Genomic DNA, 20174 nt, shown 5'->3' with positions numbered 1-20174 from the left:
GACCCTAACCCTAACCTACCACCTTGTCTGTAGGTGCATGCCATTTTTACTTAATTTCCTCAGCAATAGTGAAGCAAAATAAATAAGATTATGGACTTTGGAGTTGGGTTTGAATCTCAGTTCTATTATTTTCTAGTTTTGAAACCTTAGGCAAATTAATTAGGCTCTCTGTGTGTCTGTTTCCTCAACTGCAAAACTGGGGATGATAATAGTAACTTTCCTTTCAGGGAAGTATCGAGGGTTAAGTGAGTTAATATTTGTAAGGCAGTGCCTGGCATATGGTCTTCTCTATCCTCCTACTCCAAGGCTCCTGCCTTTCCTTACATGATTTTTCCCCCATTTATCTGAATGCAATGATTAATATAAGAACTATGAATGAAAAACTTCAGCTGCTCTACACAGGAGTGACTTAAGTGCGTGCTGTCACATATGGGGCAGAAGAGAGGTCAATTTAGGGAACCACTGATGGTTCCTTTTCAGCAAAGGGCCAATAATCACCCCTGTTTCCCCAAAGGTTCTCATAGTTTTATTGTTTTTAATATAATCACCATGAAAAGTGGGAAAGCCTTCTCAAGGGAAACCGAGGTGGTTATCTGAGAGTTTTGAGAACTGATGGCTTTGTCTTGAGGTTGAATTAACTGGATTTAATAGTAGGAAGGAGTTGATATTACAATTTATTTCCCTAGAACCGTATACTTAAATTGTTAGTTTTGTTGATGATTGCGGTGCACATTGCTTTTAGTTCATCTAATTGTCACTGAGACAACTTTGTGAAGGACATTTTACTTAATCAAGCTAAAAGTATTTAAAAAATACCTTTGGCAGCAAATGTTTCTTAAACCCTCACTGAGTAAATGAGAAGCACTATTTTTTTTTCCTTTCACAGAGATCTTTACACTTGAGGCAACAGCTCTTGCCTCCAGCATCATTTGGATGCAATAGATGATATCTCTAAATGCCATGAAGCCCCGCAATTTTAATTTACAAACATATTTTATTTTCTAAATTAATGTTCTCTAGTCAGTGTCATAGCTTGTTCTGTAAAATTCTTTGCTCAATAGTAAATGAACTCTCTTCTTTGCTCCCAAATCTCACTATTGTCTACTTAAACAGATAATAAAAAGAAATCGTATCACATATAGACATACCCCACATACACACACACTCATACATCATCTGATTTTCATATGAATTTCATTTTACTTTATTTCATTTTTTAAAATTTACTATTTGTGTTCTCTGTATAGAATCCTTTGCATAAGTTAGCAATTACTGTGAAAAGATAGAGGGCTGCTTTTGACGGATCGTAATCATAGCTGGTCACAGACCCCCCACATAGATTTATACACTTTAACAAAATGCTCTTTTGCAAGATTGCAGGTGAATTAACCATAATGCTTCAAAATTATTTGGGTGAATTTTGATGTCATTCAGTAAGATTTTAGAAAAACAAAACTATTTTCCATCAGTGTATTTTTGAAACAACCGTATTTGTGTACCTTAATCCCTTGGCCCCTGGTGTGGTAGGAGCAGAGAGGGATGGTTGTCAGGGTGATGGAAAACAGATTTCCTTAATTCCTGCTCCACAAACAGGTCCCAAGAAGGTGCAGAAAAGAAGCGACACAAACTTACTTTTAATATTATGTTCTTGATGAATATCACTATGTTATTCAAAACCAGCCTAGGGAGGAATGGATTGGGAGTTTGAGATTAGCAGTTGCAAACTATTATATATAGAATGGATAAACAACAAGGTCCTACTGTATAGCACAGAGAACTGTATTCAGTATCCTGTGATAAACCATAATGGAAAAGAATATGAAAAAGAATGTGTGTGTATATATATGTGTAACTGAATCACTTTGCTGTACAGAAATTAACACAACACAGTAAATCAACTGTACATGAATAAAATAAATTTTATTTTTTTAATATCTTTATTGGAGTATAATTGCTTTACAATGTTGTGTTAGTTTCTGTTATACAGCAAAGTGAATCAGCTATAAGTACACATATATCCCCATATCCCCTCCCTCTTGAGCCTCCCTCTCACCCTCCCTATCCCACCCCTCTAGGTGGTCACAAAGCACCGAGCTGATCTCCCTGTGCTATGCGGCTTCTTCCCACTACCTATCGGTTTTACATTTGGTAGTGTATATATGTCTATGCCACTCTCTCACTTCGTCCCAGCTTACCCTTCCTCCACTGTGTCCTCAAGTCCGTTCTCTACGTCTGCGTTTTTATTCCTGCCCTGCCACTAGGTTCATCAGTACCGTTTTTTAGATTCCATATATGTGTGTTAGCATACGGTATTTGTTTTTCTCTTTCTGACTTACTTCACTCTGTATGACAGTCTCTAGGTCCATCCACCTCATTACAAATAATTCAATTTCGTTCCTTTTATGGCTGAGTAATATTCCATTGTATATATGTGCCACATCTTCTTTATCCATTCATCTGTCGATGGACATTTAGGTTGTTTCCATGTCCTAGAAATTGTAAATAGTGCTTCAATGAACATTGTGGTATATGCATCTTTTTGAATTATGGTTTTCTCAAGGTATATGCCCAGTAGTGGGATTGTTCTATTTTTAGTTTTTTAAGGAACCTCCATACCGTTCTCCATAGTGGCTGTATCAATTTACATTACAACCAACAGTGCAGGAGGGTTCCCTTTTCTCCACACCCTCTCCAGCATTTATTGTTTGTAGATTTTTTGATGATGGCCATTCTGACCAGTGTGAGGGGATACCTCATTGGAGTTTTGATTTGCATTTCTCTAATGATTAGTGATGTTGAACATTCTTTCATGTGTTTGCTGGCAATCTGTATATCTTCTTTGGAGAAATGTCTATTTAGGTCTTCTGCCCATTTTTGGATTGGGTTGTTTGTTTTTTGATATTGAGCTGCATGAGCTGCTTGTATATTTTGGAGATTAATCCTTTGTCAGTTGCTTCATTTGTAAATATATTCTCCCATTCTAAGGGTTGTCTTTTCATCTTGTGTATGGTTTCCTTTGCTGTGCAAAAGCTTTTAAGTTTCATTAGGTCCCATTTGTTTATTTTTTATTTTATTTGCATTTCTCTAGAAGGTGGGTCAAAAAGGATCTTTCTGTGATTTATGTCATAGAGTGTTCTGCCTATGTTTTCCTCTAAGAGTTTGATAGTGTCTGGCCTTACATTTAGGTCTTTAATCCACTTTGAGTTTATTTTTGTGTATGGTGTTAGGGAGTGTTCTAATTTCATTCTTTTACATGTAGCTGTCCAGTTTTCCCAACTCCACTTATTGAAGAGACTGTCTTTTCTCCATTGTATATTCTTGCCTCCTTTGTCAAAGATAAGGTGACCATATGTGCATGGGTTTATCTCTGGGCTTTCTATCCTGTTCCATTAATCTGTGTTTCTGTTTTTGTGCCAGTACCATACTTTCTTGATTACTGTTGCTTTTTAGTATAGTCTGAAGTCAGGGAGCCTGATTCCTCCAGCTCTGTTTTTCTTTCTCAAGATTGCTTTGGCTGTTCGGGTTCTTTTGTGTTTCCATACAAATTGGGAAATATTTTGTTTTAGTTCTGTGAAAAATGCCATTGCTAATTTGATACGGATTGCATTGAATCTGTAGATTGCTTTGGGTAGTATTCATTTTCACAATGTTGATTCTTTCAATCCAAGAACATGGCGTATCTTTCCATCTGTTTATATCATCTTTGATTTCTTTCATCACTATCTTATAGTTTGCTGCATACAGGTCTTTTGCCTCCTTAGGTAGGTTTATTCCTAGGTATTTTACTCATTTTGTTGCAGTGGTAAATGGGAGTGTTTCCTTGATTTCTCTTTCTGATTTTTCATTGTTAGTGTATAGGAATGCAAGAGGTTTCTATGCATTAATTTTGTGTCTTGCTACTTTACCAAATTCATTGATTAGGTCTAGTAGTTTTCTGGTGACATCTTTAGGATTTTCTATGTATAGTATCATGTCATCTGCAAACAGTGACAGTTTTACTTCTTCTTTTCCAATTTGGATTCCTTTAATTTCTTTTTCTTCTCTGATTGCTGTGGCTAAAACTTCCAAAACTATGTTGAATAATAGTGGTGAGACTGGGCACCCTTGTCTTGTTCCTGATCTTAGAGGAAATGCTTTCAGTTTTTCACCAATGAGAATGATGTTGGCTGTGGGTTTGTCATATATGCTTTTATTATGTTTAGTAAGTTCCCTCTATGCCTACTTTCTGGAGAGTTTTTATCATAAATGGGGGTTGAAGTTTGGTAGAAGTTTTTTCTGCATCTATTGAGATTATCATATGATTTTTATCCTTCAGTTTGTTAATGTGGTGTATCACACTGACTGATTTGCATATATTGAAGAATCCTTGCATTCTTGGGATAAACCCCACTTGATCATGGTGTATGATCCTTTTAATGTGCTGTTGGATTCTTTTGCTAGTATTTTGTTGATGATTTTTGCATCTGTGTTCATCAGTGATATTGGCCTGTAGTTTTCTTTTTTTGGTGACATCTTTGTCTGGTTTTCATGTCAGGGTGATGGTGGCCTCGTAGAATGCTTTTGGGAGTGTTCCTCCCTCTGCTATATTTTGGAAGAGTTTGAGAAGGATCGGTGTTAGCTCTTCTCTAAATATTTGACAGAGTTCACCTGTGAAGCCATCAGGCCCTGGGATTTTGTTTGTTGGAAGATTTTTAATCACAATTTCAATTTCAGTGCTTATGATTGGTCTCTTCTTGTTTTCTGTTTCTTCCTGGTTCAGTCTTGGAAGGTTGTACTTTTCTAAGAAATGGTCCAGTTCTTCCAGGTTTTCTGTTTTATTGGCGTATAGTTGCTTGTAGTAGTCTCTCATGATCCTTTCTATTTCTGTGGTGTAAGTTGTTACTTCTCCTTTTTCATTTCTAATTCTGTTGATTTGAGTCTTCTCCCTTTTTTTCCTGATGAGTCTGGCTAATGGTTTGTCAATTTTGTTTATCTTCTTAAAGAACCAGCTTTTAGTTTTATTGATCTTAGCTATTTTTTCCTTCATTTCTTTTTCATTAATTTCTCATCTCATCTTTATGATTTCTTTCCTTCTGCTAACTTTGGGCTTTTTTCTTTTTGTCCTTCTTTCTCTAATTGCATTAGGTGTAAGGTTAGGTTGTTTATTTGAGATGTTTCTTATATCTTGAGGTAGGATTGTATTGCTATAAACTTCCCTCTTAGGACTGCTTTTGCTACATCCCATAGGTTATAGGTTTTGGGTCGTTGTATTTTCATTGTCACTTGTTTCTAGGTATATTTTGATTTCCTCTTTGATTTTTTCAGTGATCTCTTGGTTGTTTAATAGCGTATTGTTTAGCTTCCATGTGTTTGTATTTTTTACAGTTTTCTTTCCTGTAATTGATATCTAGTCTCATAGTGTTGTGGTTGGAAAAGATACTTGATACGATTTCAGTTTTCTTAAATTTACCAAGGCTTGATTTTTCACTCAAGATATGATCTATCCTCGAGAATGTTCTGTGTGCACTTGAAAAGAAAGTGTATTCTGTTGTTTTTGGATGGAATGTCCCATAAATATCAATTAAGTCCATCTAGTCTAATGTGTCATTTAAAGCTTGTGTTTCCTTATTTATTTTCTGTTTGGATGATCTGTGCATTGGTGAAAGTGCAGTGTTAAAGTCCCCTACTATTATTGTGTTACTGTCGATTTCCCCTTTTATGGCTGTTAGCATTTTCCATATGTATTGAGGTGCTCCTCTGTTGGGTGCATAGATATTTACTATTGTTATATCTTCTTCTTGGATTGATTCCTTGATCATTATATATCCTTGTCTCTTGTAATAGTCTTTATTTTAAAGTCTATTTTGTCTGAGTATTGCTACTCCAGCTTTCTTTTGATTTCCATTTGCATGGAATATCTTTTTCCATCCCCTCACTTTCAGTCTGTATGTGTCCCTAGGTCTGAAGTGGGTCTCTTGTAGACAGCATATATATGGGTCTTGGTTTTGTATCCATTCAGCCAGTCTGTGTATTTTGCTTGGGGCACTTCATCCATTTACATTTAAGGTAGTTATTGATATGTATGTTCCTATTACCATTTTCTTAATTGTTTTGCATTTATTTTTGTAAGTCCTTTCCTTCTCTTGTGTTTCCTGCCTAGAGAAGTTCCTTTAGCATTTGTTGTAAAGCTGGTTTGGTGGTGCTGAATTCTCTTAACTTTTGCTTGTCTGTAAAGGTTTTAATTTCTCCATCGAATCTGAATGAGATCCTTGCTGGATAGAGTAATCTTGGTTGTAGGATTTTCCCTTTCATTACTTTAAATATATCTTGCACTCCCTTCTGGCCTGTAGAATTTCTGCTGAAAGATCAGCTGTTAACCTTATGGGGATTCCCTTGTATGGTATTTGTTGCTTTTCCCTTGCCGCTTTTAATATTTTTTCTTTGTGTTTACTTTTTGTTAGTTTGATTTATATGTGTCTCAGAGTGTTTCTCCTTGGATTTGTCCTATATGGGACTCTCTGCGCTTCCTGGACTTGATTGACTATTTCCTTTCCCATCTTGGGGAAGTTTTCAACTATAATCCCTTCAAATATTTTCTCAGACCCTTTCTTTTTTTCTTGTTCTTCTGGGACCCCTATAATTCGAATGTTGGTGTGCTTAATGCTGTCCCAGAGGTCTCCACTGTCCTCCATTCTTTTGATTCTTTTTTCTTTGTTCTGCTCTGCAGCAGTTATCTCCACCATTCGATCTTCCAGCTCACTTATCCGTTCTTCTGCCTCACTTATTCTGCTACTGATTCCTTTTAGAGTATTTTTAATTTCAGTTATTGTGTTGTTCATTACTGTTTGTTTGCTCTTTCGTTCTTCTAGGTTCTTGTTAAACGTTTCTTGTCTTTTCTCCATTCTATTTCCAAGATTTTGGATCATCCTTACTATCATTACTCTGAATTCTTTTTCAGGTAGTTTGCCTATTTCTTCTTCATTTTTTCTGTCTTATGGGTTTTTATCTTGCTCTTTTGCATGTAGGATATTTCTCTGTCTTCTCATTTTGTCTAATTTACAGTATTTAAGGTCTCCTTTCCCTGGGGTACAGGGTTTTAGTTCCTTTTGCTTCTGTTCTCTGCCCCCAGTGGTGGGGTTGGTCCAGTGTCTTGTGTAGGCTTCCTGATGGGAGGGACCGGTGCCTGCGTTCTGGTCGGTGGAGCTGAGTGTTTTCCCTCTGATGAGCAGGGCCATGTCAGGTGGTGTGTTTTGGGGTGTCTGTGAGCTTAGTATGATATTAAGAAGTCTGTGTGCTGATGGGTGGGTTTGTGTTCTTGTCTTGTTTGTTGTTTGGTGTGAGGCGTCTGGCACTGGGAGCTGCTGCCAGGTGGGTGGAGCCAGGTCTTGGATTCAGATAGAGGCCTCCATGAGAGCTCTCGGCGATTAATCTTCCCTGGGGCCGGGGATTCTCTAGTGGTCCAGCATCCTGGACTTGGTGCTCCCACTCCAGAGCCTCAGGCCCGACTTGTGGTCAAGGGACCAAGACCCCGCAAGTCACTCGTCCCAGCAATAAATGGGATTAAAAAACAAAAAAAAAGACTAACAAAACCCCTGACAAATGGTAAAAAGTAAAATCAAACAGAAACAGAAACAAGGAAACACGCACTCACACAAAAGAAACAAAAACAGAACCAAATAAAACAAAAAGCAAGCGAACAACCAGAGAAACAAAGGAACCCAAGAACAAAATCAAACAATTAAGAAGAAAGCTGACAAAAACCCAGAACCAAAAAACAAAACCAAAGCAGAGTGCTAACTGGAGAATGAAGCAAAGAAACAGAACAAACTGCCAGAAATGTTATAAAAAAAAAAAAGAAAAAGAGAAAGGAGAAAGGACACAGAACAACAGAAAAGCAACGTAGAAACAGAACTACAAAAAATAAAAAAAGAAAGTATATTAAAGAAAGAAAAAGACAAAACCCTGAAGAAATGGTAAAAACAAAATCAAACAAACAAAACCAGAAACAAGGAAACACACAGACATAAAAGAAACAAAAACAGAGCCAAATAAAACAAAAAGTAAAAGAACAACTAGACAAATAGAAGAACTCAAAAATGAAATCAAACAATTAGGATTAAAACTAACAAAAACACACACCCTAAGAACAAAAGAAAAGCAGTGTGCCAGCTGAAGAACAAAGCAAGGAAACAGAACAGCCAATAAAAATGATTTAAAAAATAATAAAATAACATAAAAAGGGAAAAAACACAGGACAACAGAAAGGCAAAGTAGAAATGGAAACAAATATATATACACATAGATATATATTTGTTATGTAAAAAAATAGGAAGAAAAAAATAAGGGTAAAGAACACAGAACAACAGAAGAGCAGAGTAAAAATAGAAATGTATAAAAAAAAAAGTAAAACTAAAAAATAAAAATATGTTACAAAACACAGAGATCCCAAAAGACTAAAAAAAAAAAAAAAAAAACTAAAACAACAAAGAAAGAAAAAGAAAGAAACCAAAAAAAAAAAAAAAAAAAATAGAACCAACAACAGAATGATTCAAAACATAATAAAATTAATAGTAATAATTATGTTTCCCTGGGGTCTACACTGTAAGTGTCCTTGCACACGCCGTGAGCCACAGCCCTCCTCCGCCTCCCCAGGATGCCCTCCTCTGCCTCTGGGCTGGTCTCTGGACCTGCTGTGGGCCCTGTGGTGACCCCTCAGACTCTGATCTGGCCCAGTTCCTGCGTGTGCTGCCCCCAAAGTCCACAGCTGCCAGAGCTAGACTGTTTTCATTTGTGGGAACACTCATTGTGTACTCAGATATTCCATAGACACAGGGGCTACCTAGCTGATCATGGGGATTTAATATGCAGCTTGTACAGCTGATGGAAAGATTTTCGATCTTCTTTCTTAGTCACCCCATCCCTGGGGTTCAGCTTTGGTTTTATCCCCACCTCTGCGTGTGGTCCACCCACTGGAGTCTGGTCCTGAGGCTGCCTTGGAGCTCTTGGGTCTGCCCTTGTGAGGACCGGGCACAGAGGTGGTATGACTGTTTGGATCGCGGGAGTCCTGGTAGTGCCAAATGCGCAGGGAAGCGGCGGCCACGGGGCACAAGAGATATGGCCCTAGTGAGGGCCTTTTCTGGTGTTTGGCATAAGGCACATGAGGGCCAGCCCTGGCTGGGGTTTTTCTGGTGCCTGGCAGCAGGTGTGCGAGGGCCAACCCTGAAAGGGCTTTTTTTTTTTTATTGCCCACATTAGGGCCACCTCTGAGGGAGCTTTTTTTTATTGCTCGGCAGCTGGCGCACAAGAGCCAGCCCTGAGCGGGCTTCTTTTATTGTCGTCGGCAGGCGCCGGCACGTGGGGAGAGAGAGATTACAATAGCGGCTCCTCCCCCTGTGTGTGACTCAGCAGTAGCGCCCCGCTTCCATGGCAGTCCAGTCTTCCTCTGTAGCATTCCCTGCTGCGGATTTCCTCCCTACTGTCTCCTCGGTCCGTCTCCCCACAGCCAACAGCAGTTCTCGCTCTGGGCCTGTTCTCCAATCCCCATGCACCAGCTCCCCGCCCCCTTGCACACCGGTGAACACATATCCCTGTCCGGGGCATGTAGGGCCATGGTACGGACCATCTGTGTATTTCTCCCTCTGTCCTGTCTGCCACAGATAAGCCGCTTCACCCTCTTCTGACAGCCTCAAATGCTTCCCTTCTGCCTCAGTCAATTTCCCAGTTGGAGAGGGGGTTTCCCCAAATTCAGGAATCTCTCCTCTGCTTCGGCTCCCCCACACCAGGGTGCGGGTCCCATCCTGCTTCCTCTCCTCCTCCTTCTCCCTTCTTTTTTCCGTCCCACCCAGTTATGCAGGGATCTTTATAGTCCTTTCTGTTGTCCAAGGTCTTCTGCTAGTTTTCAGCCACTGTTCTGTGAGAATTGTTGCATCTATAGATGTATTCCTGATGCATCCATGGAGAGAGATGAACTCCACGTCCACCTACTCCTCCGCCATCTTGAATCTCCAATAAAATAAATTAAAAAAAAAAAAACAGCTTAGATTGTAGCTGAGCTGTCCCTGATTTTGAGAATTAAGTATATGTTGTCCAAGCATCAGATCCCCCAACCTGAGGAAAGTCTAGGGCTCCCATCCCCACCACCAATCCCACCCCAGTGTCGTTCCCTCCTGTGGTCATTCCTGGGGCTGAGTTCCTACCCCACTCAACTTTCAATCCCTCTTTCTTTTCCTTTCAGAAACAATCTCATGTGAAACAGAATCCACTTTACCTACTTTTCCCAAAATCCAACCCCACAAAGGATATGTGGTCATGCATAACATCCCCAAGGCTAAGGGCTTTGCACTTGGCCTTTAGATGGCTCCGCCTGCAAGTCCTTCAGCTGCTGGGCATTCCTCATTAGCCCCTTCTCCTCAATTCCCAGCCTCCTGCCATAGAGCGTAGCTAATGCTTTCCTGCTCACTCCCTCTCCACAGCCTTGCTCCTTATCACTTTACTACATAGAGCTTTATCGGTCCCTACACCCCATTCATGGTCTCATTCCATGCCATTCCCTGGCTCATCAAGGTATTTTGCTAAATAAGACATTTTACCTTCCAAAAAAAGAAAAAACCTCCTGGGCCATCAGTTCAAAATAATAATTTCATATACACATGCATTTCACACATTTTCTTTCTCCTCTTAGCAGTTGTTTTCTCAGTGCCTTGGTTTTAGCAATTGTTAAGTCATTCATGAAGAGGAGTAAGACACTTACCCTCACCATCCAGCAACTGCTTCCCCTGGGTGTAAATTATAATTTTTGTTTAGGGTCCTGATGTCTGATGGAGAAACCATTTGGTGTATTTTATGTCTGTGCTGTAAGGACCACGTGGGCAATCTGGATGCTGCTTGTTTTCTGTAACTCTTAAGTGCTAGGTGTGTTGTATTCTGTTTTTTAGAAAAGTTTAGACTTCCATGGCTGCTGTCTCAGAGACTGCTTTCTCAAAACAGAGCTCACCATTTTCAATGGCACAGCGCCACCATGTCACAGGCCCCTGTGTCACAGACCACTCCTTTTTTCCCACCCCATCCCAGACCACTGATTTAAAGGATCTTCCCAGACTTGACCTCCACAGTCCATTGATTTGACTTTGTGCCTTCCCTGTTCTCTACTCCTGGGCTTTGGCCTCAAGCCCCAGGTTTGCTCTTGGCATGCTCCTTGAAATACATGATTGCTTGTCTCTAGACCGCCTCCCCACACACCAACAAGCCCTTTCTCTCCATGCATTAAGCCAGGGGTCCCCAGCCCCTGGGCCGAGGACAGGTTATCAGTCGGTGGCCTGTTAGGAAGTGGGCCGCACAGCAGGAGGTGAGCGGCAGGCGAGCTTCATCTGCCACTCTGCATCACTCACATTACCACCGGAACCATTCCCCTCACCCCCCCACCCCCCATCCGTGGAAAAATTGTCTTCCATGAAACTGGTCCCTGGTGCCAAAAAGGTTGGGGAGCGCTGCATTAACCAACTTCACACCTAGAAATCAAGCTGGACATCCCTTTGCTCACTCTCAACTCCCATCACATCTCTGATTCCCAGACTCTAGCCAGGAGGAGTACTGGCCTGAGACCACCTGGGCGTTCTGAGCCTCCAGGTACTTTCTAAAGCCTTAGTTACAGACTCAAGGTCAGAAGAACTTGGCTTCTTATAGGAAAGATGTAATTTATGCAGAAAAAAATATGACACTTAAATGTGTTAAAGTGAATAACAGCTTTCTCGACTCAGTTATACTTTCCATGAAAATAGGACAATTAAAGTGCTAATGGTAAGCATTCTTGTTAATTGGTAACTCCTGTTTAAAATGAAGTAGTTTAAAATAGTATTTCTCAAATCTGGCCGCACACCACAATTATATGTTGAGTTTGTAGTCAGTAGATATCTATTGAATGCCTTCTGTGGACCAAATGCTGTTCTAGACACTGGGATTTGATCAATTTTTATGGTCCTCAACCCCAGAGAATGAGACAGATGTACATACTTAAATAAAATAATAAATAAGCAAAAAAGAAATGAGCAGACAAATAAGACCCTCTGAATAAGAAAAAAATGAGGTGATATAATAGTAGAGAGCCTGGGGATGGAAACAGGAGAGGTACTTACCTACAGTGGCTTCTCAAATCGGGCCATGTGGAGGTGATATAAATAATAAAAAGGAGACATGGAACTTCTCTGGTGGCACAGTGGTTAAGAATCCGCCTGCCAATGCAGGGGACACGGGTTCGAGCCCTGGTCCAGGAAGATCCCACATGCCGCGGAGCAACTAAGCCCGTGTGCCACAACTACAGAGCCTGCGCTCGAGAGCCCACAAGCCACAACTACTGAGCCCGCGTGCCACAGCTACTGAAGCCCGCACGCCTAGAGCCGGTGCTCCACATCAAGAGAAGCCACCACAATGAGAAGCCTGCACACAGCAATGAAGAGCAGCCCCCGCTCGCTTTAACTAGAGAAAGCCGCACGCAGCAACGAAAACCCAACACAGCCAAAAATAAATAAATAAATTTATTTTTTTTAAAAAGGAGTGCTGACCCCTAATTTCTTAAGAATTATCCCACACAGTCCAGCTCATTCCTTTACTGTGTATGTTTATTCAAGTTTATCTAATGCCTCAAAAAGGAAACCTCAACTCTTTAAGGCTAGTATGCCATTTGTAATAATGTTTTCTGTCATTTCATAGGCAATTCCCCATACCCAACTCCTACTTTAAAAAGAGGCAGTTTTACTAATTTTAGAAAATAAATACTCAAGCATTAAAAAAAAAAGAAAAGAAAGAAAAAAAAAAAGGAGACAGCTGTGTGAGGATCTGGAAGAAGAACAAGAAGAAACTGCAAGTGTGAAAGCCCAGAGATGGTAGAAAGCTTGGCCATTTAGAGAAACAGAAGTAAGAACTTTGTCCTGGGGAAATAAGGTATAAGATTTGAAAACTGGAAGGAAATTGAGTTCAGAGAGGTAGACAGAGGCTAGACCCTGTAAAGCCTTCTAGGTCACAGTCACAGTAAAGACTTTGAACATAATGATACATGTAAAGGGAAGCCAGTAAAATTTTTTTAACTAGGGAAGTAGCGTGATCTGACTTGTGCTTTAGAAAGACAATTCTTGCTGGTTTGAGGGCTAATAGTGGGACAGAGGTAGAGACAGGAAAACCAGGTAGGAGGTTGTTTCAGATTCCTGACAAAACATGCCATTAGACCTATCTAGGGTAGGTACATAGGACTACCAGGGAATAAAAATAATAAAACTGTATAGTAATATCATTGAACTAGTGGGGAATAACAATGATGACATTCACACATAAACACATATATACACATGTACAAACACACACACACTATTTTAATCTTCATAACAACCCTGTGGAGTGGGGCACATAGGATTATTATCATCCCCATTTTACAGATTAGGAAACTGAGCCCCAGACAAGTTGGGTAACTTGGCTAAGGTCATGTTAAGTGTGAGAGTCAGAATTTGACTTCCAGTTGTATGGTTTCACTGTGCTATGCTGGCAAGAAATGGTCAAGGAAGAACATATTTTAGAAGTAAAACCTTTTGGAATTACTGAAGGATAGGATGTGGACTATAAGAGAAAATGAGAAATAAGGGTGACTTTTAGGTTTTTGACCTTAGCAGCTGAATATAGGGTTGTTCCAAATTTCTGAGAGAGGCAACGCTAGGAGGAGAGGTGACTTGGGGGAAGGAATGTAGAATCACCAATCTGTTGTGTCCACGTTGAGTTGAGATGCTTATTAAACATTCAAGTGATCGTGTTCGATAGGCAGTTGGATATCCAAAGCCAAGGTCAGGGCTAGAGATATGGCTTTGAGAGTCATCAGCATGTAGATGACATTCTATGTTGTAGGATTTAATAAGGTCGTATCAGAAGTACGTGTAAAGGTGGACCTTAAGGAGGCAGAAGACAGAGCCCTGGGGCGCCCCTTTCTTGGTGGTCCAGCAGAGGAAGAGGAGCTCGCAAGTGAGACTGGGAAACAGCAGCTAGTGTGGTAGGAGGAAAATCAGAAAGATGAGGGGTCATGGAAGCCTAAAGAAGAAAGTGTTCCAAGGGCAGCCTTGTTGAATGCTGAGGAGAGAATAGCAAGAGGAAACGGAAATCCTAGCTAGCTCTGGTGAGGGATGGGTTAGCTAAAAGCTTGATAACAACAGTTTCTGATTGAGTGGGTGGGAAGGTAAGGACATGGAGACATCATGGAGACAGACAGCTCTTCTTAGTTTTCCTGTGAAGTGCAGCCAACATGGGGGAGAGTCATAGCTGAAGAGAGACATCATACAAGAGGAGCTCTTGGAAAAAGACAGGTGACATTAGGGCATGCTGGTGCGCCCGTGGGAACCATCCAGTGGAAAGGGTGAAATCCACCATGCAGGAGCAAGAAATATAAATGTAACAGTGAAATCTGCAAGCAGACAAGAGGGATAAAACCTATGCAGAAACAGAGCTTCTGAAGTCAGATGCCTATGAGACAACTCAGGAAATTCCAAGTCTTTTAAGTCTAAGATGGGAACTAAACATCTGTGCTTTTACAAAACGCTGAGGGTGATTCAGATGCACAGACAGAATTGAGAACCACTGATACAGCTTTTAGAGTGATACTGAAAACTCTTCAAACACCTTAGGTCCAGTTCAGTACCAAACCCAACACAGTTTCATTGGTCTCAACCACTTTTTAATCTAACCTGTCTTTGCGCCCCCAGTCATGAGTAGAACTTTCCCAGAATCTTCAAACCTAGGTGCAGAAGCCCTTCCCACGTGTGCCCAATGCCAGAGAACTTTTGAGCCTGAGGAACGTTTATGATCAAAAGTGCTCAGACGTGGCTTCTAGCCTGCCCTTTGATGGCTCCCGTGCCATGGCTGTGGGTTTGAAATGCCCAGGTTTGGCCTTGGCTCTCTGCTGATGAGAGAAACAGTCTGTTGCATAGCCCTCCTGATTGGCTTCAAGTTCTTACCTTCCTCTTCCTCTCAGTTTTATCCTCTCCTATCCTCAGACAATATAAAAAGAAATTTTAAAAGTTATAAAGCAGCATGCTGGTGGTTGTCTGAGTAGAAATCCCTGTTTCCTTCTAATCTTTAGATTCTGTGACAGCTTGCTGACAGGTAGCTCCAGACATCCCTGTCTTAAGGTACCCGGTGTACATCTTTCTCCTGATTAATTTGTCTCCAACTGTGGGTCACTTAGCAACAATCACTAAGTTAGGATTAGAGACAAAAACTCCTCTTTGGTAAACAGGCTTGAAGTTTAAAAAAAAATCCCTTCCTATGCCAGTATGTAACTTTGTACTAGTAAATTTCTGATTATAAAGGTAGTCAATAGACACATTATAGAAAATTAGGAAAATGTAAGGAAATGGATAAATTGTAATTATACCAATCAGAAATATCTGCTAATAACATTTTAGTGCGTATATTTTCAGTCTTTTTTTCCCTGCTCTACTTAATCAAATTAGGAAATCATAAAATGTCGCTTTATACAGATAGTAGCTTGCTCTTTTGTGTAATGTATCAAAAATATTCCCCATGTTATTCAGTGATCCTTAAAGTATGATTTGATGGCCATGTAGAAATTTATCAAATGGATGCTGAGTATCATTTATTTAATCACTTTCTGTTGGCTACTTAGGTTGTTGATACTTTTTCATTATTATAATGTGGTGATGAGTGTCCTGGTATGTAAGCCTTTATACACACATATTTTAATAGAATATTTACAGCATGACTATTCTTTTCACAAAGTTATACAGCTATGCAGATAGATTTCTTCATGTCCATTTAAGTGAAGCAGTGGCTCTCCAAAATTAAGAATCCCAGAAATGGCTCTGACGGGGCTGCACAGCTAGGGAAAAGCACCCAACCCACCCTCCATGGAGCCACCATGTTGCTCAGCATAGGCTACAGTGATAGGAGGGTCCATGGGTCGCTGAAACAGTTTTGGAGATCTAATTTCTTGGGAAAACGACAACGCAGGCAATCCTGCTATTCTTTCAAGGTACTCTATTTGTGATCACTCTTCCAGCTGTAAGTCATAGCGTCCCTACTCAGACTGTAACTAGTAACCGAGCTGTAACCATGGATGAAGGCATGGATGAGTGCAGGGGGCCAGACCACGTCAGGGAGCTTTTCCCTTCTCCCAGCCTTGCTGTCCTGTAAGTTGGTTTCGTTCATGGGCAGGCCCTCTCCATGTGCTGGCGAAGATGGCAACCAGAAGCTTCCAAGGCTTGGCTCCCACTGCATCAGCAAAACCACTGAAAGGTTGTTTCTCTCTCCCGGTAGTTCCATCCAAGCTCCTAGCTTCCAGAGGAGGACGTCATTGGCACGTGCCCCCAGGCTGGACATTGGAGGGTGGCACACCACAACTGACATCATTTCCAGGATTTGGCAAAGTTCTTGGGTTTTAATTATTTAAATGTCAGCATTGCTTAAGTACCACTGAGAAACATAGGTTGCTACTTAGATACTGTCTTTTTCTTCTCTGGTGTCTTCTCTTTTTTCTCTTTCCCTCTCTCTGTCTCTCTGTTTCTGTCTCTCTCTCCCTCTCTGCCTCTCTCTGTCTCTGTCTATCTGTCTCTTCCCCACTCCTTCTCTCCCTACTTTGACATCTCTAGGCCTGGGCTGCTACTGGATGCTGGAGTTACAAAGATGCATGGAACATTTTCTCTGCCCTTGAGACACATTGTTGGAAGGAAGACAAAAATATGCTAATTTGATGAATAAAAATAATAAACATTAACATTTTTAAAAATTAAAAAAAGTATGTCCAAGTGTCAATGGAACACTGAGATAGAAGTACCTAACTGGATTCTTCTGGGAGAAGGCCAGCAGATAATGTGCCATTTGAACTGAGTCTTTGAGGCATTGTGAACATTTTCTAGGCAAACAGTTTGAAGAAAGGCAGAGGGAGTTGCCTGGATAAAAGCAGCAAAGCCTGAAACAGCATCAAGCAGCCATTAGGACACAGGCCTGCCCGGAGCCCAGGGTACATTCTTCCAGAAATCAGATTGAAAGGCTGGGCCTGTCCTGGCATTGCCAGTGTGTGGAGATACCCATCTATCCAACACATGTGTATTAAGAGCTAACAGTGTTTATTTTAAAAATTCATGGAGTGTCTAATCAAACCTCCAGTCTGTTTAGAGATGGTCTTAACTAACAGCCCCTTGAATTTCCACAGTGCCCTGGAGCTACCGCTCCTCATGTGGCTCAGCCCATCTTTAGAGCGTAAAATAATACAGCCAAACAAACACTCCGAGTGAGGCTGCAAACAGGCCTGGGCCAAGGAGAGAATATTTATGACTTTAAAGCTTAGGTCCCCACCGACTCCTTTGGAGTGTTGAAAAAAATATGTGCCTTCCAGAAATTAAAGTTGTACCAATCACCAAAGCCTTTGATCAGCACGCGTTGTCTTGCTGCTGTCTCTTCACTATTGATGTGAGGAAACGGAACTTGTCTGCAATTTAAGTTTCCCAATAATAGGCATCTGGGCTGTCCTCTTACCTTGGGTTTTTGGTAGCATCTGCATCGCTGTTTTACAGCAGCCCTTTTGGCCTTCCAACTCCTGGAAGCTTGTTCAATCAAGACATAACCTTTTACCAGTTATGACTAACTGCTGAAGGGAAAGAAAAAATCCTCAGTGTCAGGCAGTAGGCTACAGTGTTAGGGGACCTGTGACCGCATTGCCTGGCCAGGGCCTGATTTGAGTGGAAGCTTGTTATAAACCCCTCAGGTGTTAGAAGAAGCCAATATGTCAAGAATTAATCTGCATGAATATGCCACTTTGCCCTGCTCAGATTTGTGTGGGAGCTTGTAGGAAAACCCCAGATCTTAGAGAAAGCCAATGCATCAAGGCCTAATCTCCATAAATATTCTAAGAGCTCTCAAAGAAGAAAAATGAACCATTGGGCCGACATTAATTGTGCTCAGAGATAATTAGAACAAAGTGTTGTTAATTGTGTGTTGCTTTAATGTTATGTAGCCATGGCCTTGTTTTTTTTCATGGAGGGTATAAATTTTGATGTCAGAAACTAAAAGCTGGTTGGCTTGATTAATCAAAAGGCCTCAGTTTGCGTAGTTACAGCCAATTAGGCATTTCAGTCCTCACTCTGCAAAGTATGATTAAGCCTGGTATGTCCTGAGTATAATTGGAAAACAAAACCCCAAATCTTGGTTCTTTTTTCAAAGTGGGTATCTGAGTTGTCCTAGATATAACTCTTCTCAGTAACTTACCTAAGTGTCATGAATAAAAATTATAAGCTCTGCTTCAAAAAGCAGTTTGATTGATGAACAGTCCCAGTTACAGAACCACAGCATTCTATAAACTCTAATAGTTTGCCAGGAGAAAATGTTACACGGCCTTGGGGAAAAAAAATAGTGGTTCCAGAAAACTGCCCTTGTTATATAGGTATTGCCTTTATATGCTGAGTCAGTAATACAGTCACCCTAAATCTCTGAAGTGTTATAAGAAATCCACTTACTCTGATTTCTGATGACAGCCTTTTGAGGGTGACCTAATTCATTAGCATTCAAATCAGCCCCAACCCTAGGGCCTCTCTACTTTGGGAGTGGGAAATATACAGTTTTACTTTATAACCAAAGCAGTGTGACCAAGTACTCTGATGGTTCAGGGATTTTAAGATTTGAATGTGGGAGGAGAGATTACAAATACAAACCATCCTGGGTGTAAAAACTCTCTACCGTATTGGTTTGGGTAATTAGTCCTATTTCAGAACTATCTAAAATATCTTTGTTTTTATTTGTGAATTTAACTTTCTAAATATAAGTGTCCTCAGCATTATGCTCAATTGCATTCCTGGTTTTCTAATTGGAACCCATTAGTTAGTCACCCAGAGTAGGCTCGACCTCTTCAGTGTTCAATGTTGCTAAGTATTCAACTAATATAGGGGTGTGGAGCTCTTCTGGAAAGTAAGTTTCTGCTGTGCTTTTAAAGAAGATACAGCTTGTAAAATGCATCTGTTGTTTGTTTTGAACAGACCATACCTCAACATAGCAAAGAAAAAAGGAAATGCTTTTAAAATCACAATAAGGAACATGACCTGTTTGGAAATTTTGGATCTTTCTTCTCAAGGCAGAGTCTTTTCCTTTCCTTTTGTCTCATTGGTAGTCATATCCATGGGAGCTTTCTTAGAAACAGGAAAAGCACCTTTTCCCATGACATCATTATTGTTTTTTGCTTTTTATGTGCCTAGGGCCAAAGTCAAATTGGTTTTGGTAATCTCATAAAATACTCATAAAATACCAAGATGACCGTGAATTCATTCATTTAGAGGAGACTGCCTCCCATATAGTGTAGTAACTTGGGGGAAAGAACTCTAAGTAGTTCCAGCTTGAAATGAGAAGCAACCACAGGCAAACAGAGTATGATGTGCAGAAGCTTCTAAGTCCATATGATAAAATGCATTCCTCAGAAATCCAAGTAGCCAAAATTCTCCCTGCAGTCTAGTTTTATGAGAGAGACAAATAAGAAAACAAACAGGATTTTCTCCCCCAAAAGCAGTGTCTGCATATTTCCTGAGACGAATGTAAATTCTCGAGTGCAGACCCCATTTCTGGTCTTTCCCAGTGCTCAGTGTTCAAAACCTGATCCCAAGGGCCTCATGGCAAAGGCGAAAGCGCTTCATGGATTGTCAGAAAGAATCTAAACCATGCTCATTATCAAGTAATTATTATAATAGATTTAATAAGTATCTATTGACTATAATAATAATATTATAATTATAATAATTATATAATACTGCAACCTCTTGTTGCCAGACAGACGTAAATTTGGTAAATTCACTGGCAATACATTTGGGGGGAAAAAATATAAAAAGTGACTCACCTGATAATCTTATGTAGCTCTTCAACTAGCTCAGCTCACAATTCCCAAAAAGGAATTTTTCAAAAGTATTTCTAGTAAGGTGCACTCTAGGAGTAAATGTTTAATGAACAGATTAAAGTTTAGTCTGTTCAAAAAATATGAATTTCTTTATCCCACATTTACCTGGTGTGAAGTTTTTCAAAGAGCTAGAAAAGAATTCTTTGTTCTTCCTCCTCTGCCATCACCCCAGCACCCTTACATTCTCCCTCACTGACCGCAGACAAGCGGGCAGACAGACACACACACCCCCCCATGTTATGCTGTATGCATCGCACACACCCGCCCCCAGCCC

At 40.4% G+C, this 20174-nt stretch overlaps 1 protein-coding gene across 5 annotated transcripts in view; it reads left to right on the top strand.

Moving 5' to 3' along the window:
• The window catches only part of NCKAP5 (NCK associated protein 5), a 1042158-nt gene that overhangs the window by 741177 nt on the left and 280807 nt on the right, over positions 1 to 20174 (top strand). The gene's annotated exons all lie outside the window — the stretch shown is intronic.

The sequence above is a fragment of the Eubalaena glacialis genome, chromosome 1, assembly GCF_028564815.1.
Source record: "Eubalaena glacialis isolate mEubGla1 chromosome 1, mEubGla1.1.hap2.+ XY, whole genome shotgun sequence".
Lineage (NCBI taxonomy): Eukaryota > Metazoa > Chordata > Mammalia > Artiodactyla > Balaenidae > Eubalaena > Eubalaena glacialis.
This window is presented reverse-complemented; position numbering and strand designations above follow the sequence as displayed.